Source organism: Dermacentor variabilis, chromosome 10 (genome assembly GCF_050947875.1).
Source record: "Dermacentor variabilis isolate Ectoservices chromosome 10, ASM5094787v1, whole genome shotgun sequence".
Taxonomy (NCBI): domain Eukaryota; kingdom Metazoa; phylum Arthropoda; class Arachnida; order Ixodida; family Ixodidae; genus Dermacentor; species Dermacentor variabilis.
Window position 1 is genome coordinate 40,516,785 of NC_134577.1, and position 3,774 is coordinate 40,520,558.

At 44.1% G+C, this 3,774-nt stretch overlaps 1 long non-coding RNA gene across 1 annotated transcript; it reads right to left on the reverse strand.

Moving 5' to 3' along the window:
• Positions 1-219: 219 nt before the first annotated feature.
• LOC142559498 (uncharacterized) lies at positions 220-3,032 on the reverse strand. Its single transcript, XR_012823135.1, has 3 exons — positions 2,878-3,032; positions 1,601-1,696; positions 220-357 (listed from the first exon to the last, which is right to left on the reverse strand). It is a non-coding gene; the product is annotated as an uncharacterized LOC142559498 (long non-coding RNA).
• Positions 3,033-3,774: the final 742 nt, after the last annotated feature.

Genomic DNA, 3,774 nt, shown 5'->3' on the forward strand with positions numbered 1-3,774 from the left:
GTTATCTAATGAAGAGCTTAGGCAGCAAAGTGCTCGCAGCTAATGAAAAGATAGCTATCCATGACTAGCGTCAAAAAAGAAAGAATGAAAGTGCTGCAAGAAAATGTACGTATTTGAACTGCGAGCCAAGCAACATAAAAAATCTTGTCCTGCGGAGTAGCATTTGGGTGAACGCAGAGGGATGCGAGGGCAGTTTATGTGTACGCACTGCCAATAAGAAAGAAGAAAAGAGCCTTTTCAAATATGGATTTCATTTTGACATAATTGCTTCGTCATCACCAGCACAGGAGATATCCTTCGCATATCTTCAGAGTTATTTGTCCTGATGACTCTTGAACCTCTAGGCCATCGTCGCACCTGGAAGGAAAAAGAAATTCCACTCAGTGTTAGACAATTTCCGAAACTCGTTCACTTAGGACTATGTTTTGTTGGATTAGCTTGTCTTTTACTATTTACCGTCAGAGCTTGGTATACAATTCCTTATCCCGTGTAAGGAGTAGGGATTTTGCACGAAACAGGTCTGAGTGTTAACCGTAAACTTCTGAGGCCGCGAGGTAATGATACGAGGTCTTTTATGCGACTGCACTCATTGTGGTGGGGCTAGAAAGCCAAACTTGACTGCACTTAATTGCAGCTTGCTGGGGGAGAGAATCATTGTCCAGGCTGTGCTAAACACCCTTGCGTTGCCCTGCTACTTGACATGCGGGCTTCTGCTAGAGTGTGCTGAATCGCATTGACGTGCACACATTTATTCCTTTTATTTTAAATATCGTCTTCCCTGTTTACTTTCATTCCCTTTGCACCCTTTCGCCAGCATAGAGTAGGCCGTTTGTATTTACACTGGTTAACCTGCCTGTCTTACTATCTTTCTTCCTCCTTCCCCCAAGAGCATGCGTCAGCATTATAAAACTGATCAACCAACACGCCCAGCTATCCATCCTAACATTATAAAACTAGGTGTCAATGATTTACTGCATAAAGCAGAGCATTCTATTCCAGACACTTCACATGTACATAACTCAGAAGAAGTTGTGAACAACATGCGAATGTGACCGAGCTTTGGAGTTACAGCACTTTACTTGAAGTTTACTGGCGCTCTTAGCACCAAAGTCCATCCCAACCTAAAACCTTTATACAGTGAGCGCATACGTAGTGTAAACAAGGTGTTCAAGCCATGAGAATAGGTGAATACACGTAGTGCTCTGAGCAAGCAAATAAAGCAAGCAAACTAATTCATCCACATTGACAGCTGGCCCTCAGGGGTACTAATTTATATCTCTTACACTTACTGGCATTCAGCTGCACTTGTATACCTTTACACTCGCCTAAACTAAATCGGTGACTTCCTACTCTTGTGAAATCAGCAGAATTTCGTAAGAGGGCGTTTGAGTATGTGTCTACCTGTAGTGATAATACCGCGCGTGCAAGTGCTTCAATGTCACCCGCATGCGAGCAATATTGTAAACGCTTGTCTCTTTCTGTGCCCCACCCCACTTTTCTGCTAACAAAATATCGGCTTTTTTTTGCGTGTGCTTCATCTTAAGCATATGATCTTTGCGCACTGCAATGAAGAGCCATTCTGGTCCCAATTTTCGCTTACCGGTGCTTTGGTCCGCTCTATAGTAGCATTGGAGAGCCGGGGGTTATACTTTCTTCGGTGGCATTGTTATTTGTGTTGACCTCTCCCACTTTAATCCTGTAAAGAAAATAAATCAGGTGAGAACAAAAATAAATAGCAGAAATTTGATAATTCAAGAAATAAAAGCACATAAGAAAGGTCTTATTAAGGCCTATATTGGAGGTAGTTCGTGCTCCATAGCCGGAAATCAGCACTACATAGCAATCACTAGAAAAAAAGCAAACTGTCCAACTTGTTAATCTTTTTTTCTTTCATGGTCTTTTAGAAATGCGGCGCTGTTTTCTGACATTATAAAACGACGCAAGTACTGAAATCCACAGATTTCTCAGTCGGCAATAAAACTTTAAACTGCTAGCTCGAAGTGAGACAAGGCGTCTTTGAAATTTTGCCAGTGCCATAGAATTCCGCCAATTCTACAAGTAACGTGTGTACTGCTCCTCTCCTATACTGTGGCAAATGCTGCATCCAGCGCGAACGGATATTTCGGTGTTGCTGCATCGTCGGAGTTACAAGGTTATTTTCGCGTCAAGCAAGCATCGAGCTAAATTGGGCTTTGAATTCGAGTGAACAAGATGCGTTTAACAGGAAAGCCAGAAACCTAGCCAAATCCACACACTGAGCAGAGGAAAGTTCGTAACACCAGAATATTGTACAATACAAAACCGTCGCTCGACAAACTTAAACTACGCACTGCAATGAATCTATTTCTATTAGTAAATCAATGAAGGGGGCTAGTTGGTGAACGTTCATGGTTATATTGCGCTCAGTTTTACACTGACGATGTTAAGTGAAGGACGTGAACGCATTGCGCTACGTACATTCACGTCCTGTCCTTCACTTAATATCGTCGTTGTAAAACTAAGCGCAATATAACCATGAATTTATTTCACAATGTTCACGAGGTGCATAAAGAACATTAGATTTTATGGTTAGAACGCTACGCGCGATTTCTAACGGCGCTACAAAACACGAGCTCTTATGAACATCCGCGCAAGGACACCTGGCTATGAAAGACAAAAAAACACCAGCAATAATGCAACTGTAGGAAACCAAAACGGAACTACGCCTGCACTTATAGCTACTTCACACGCCAAAACGTCAACGCACGTTGCCGCATTAGTACTACACGTTCAGGTGTTTATATCACAGAAATTCGTTATCTGTTGGCTCATAGTTATGCACTGGCAGAAATTAAGCATTTAGTAAGCTTAGCGTATGGGAAGTAAAAATCAACCTACCGACTCGACGCTGGTTCGCAGCTGGTACAGCACGCACTGCTGGGGCCCGACAGCACAGAGCACATGGCAGCCCGCCGCCACTGAACCTGCTGAACGCCCTTGCGTGGCCGTCTTGTCGAAGCCGCACTGGTTTCTTGCAATTACGGTTAACATCGGGGAAGTTGAACATCACTGAAGTCATCGAGTGCGTTCATCGACGCGGCCAGATGACTTCACAGCGGGAACATAATCGCATAACGTCACCGGCACAAAGACATGGCAATAATATCAGCCGACAAGAATCGTCTTGCCCGACGGCTTACGCGATGATTTAAAACGATAACGTCAAGGTCGCCGTGTGGCAGAGAAGAATTTCGAACCACACATACCCAGGCCCTCCACGTGACGCAAGGAAGTTACTGAACTAATCGAAATTCTCAAGCTAAGATACGTAGAAAAATCGTAAAGTACGACTTGCGCACAACCAATAGACGTGATAAGCGTCAGGTTGTAGTTTGAATATACAAGAAAACATAATTCTGTTACGCGAAGACTGAAACACACGCCCTTTTCAGCTTTCGGCCACGGCGTCGACCATTCGTACACGCCGGCGCGCACAAATCTTGGAGGCCACGAAGTGGCGCGCCCGGTTCCTCGCAATACCTCCAGATGGCGCTCGCCTCCGCTGGTGGTGGACGGACGTGTTTTACCAGGTCTCCACGGCGGCGACAAAAACATAAGTATTTTCTGCATGCTTTAAGGTTGCTTCTGGTTTTGATTTGCTGATTTATTAGCCTATAAATAGTAATTGGCTAGTCTTGTTTTTTTCTGTTACATGTGCGTGGGTGGGTTTCATGCATATTTGGTTTCGCAAGATAGTGAGAAAGTCCTTTCGCGCCACGCGTTTCAGCATGTGTA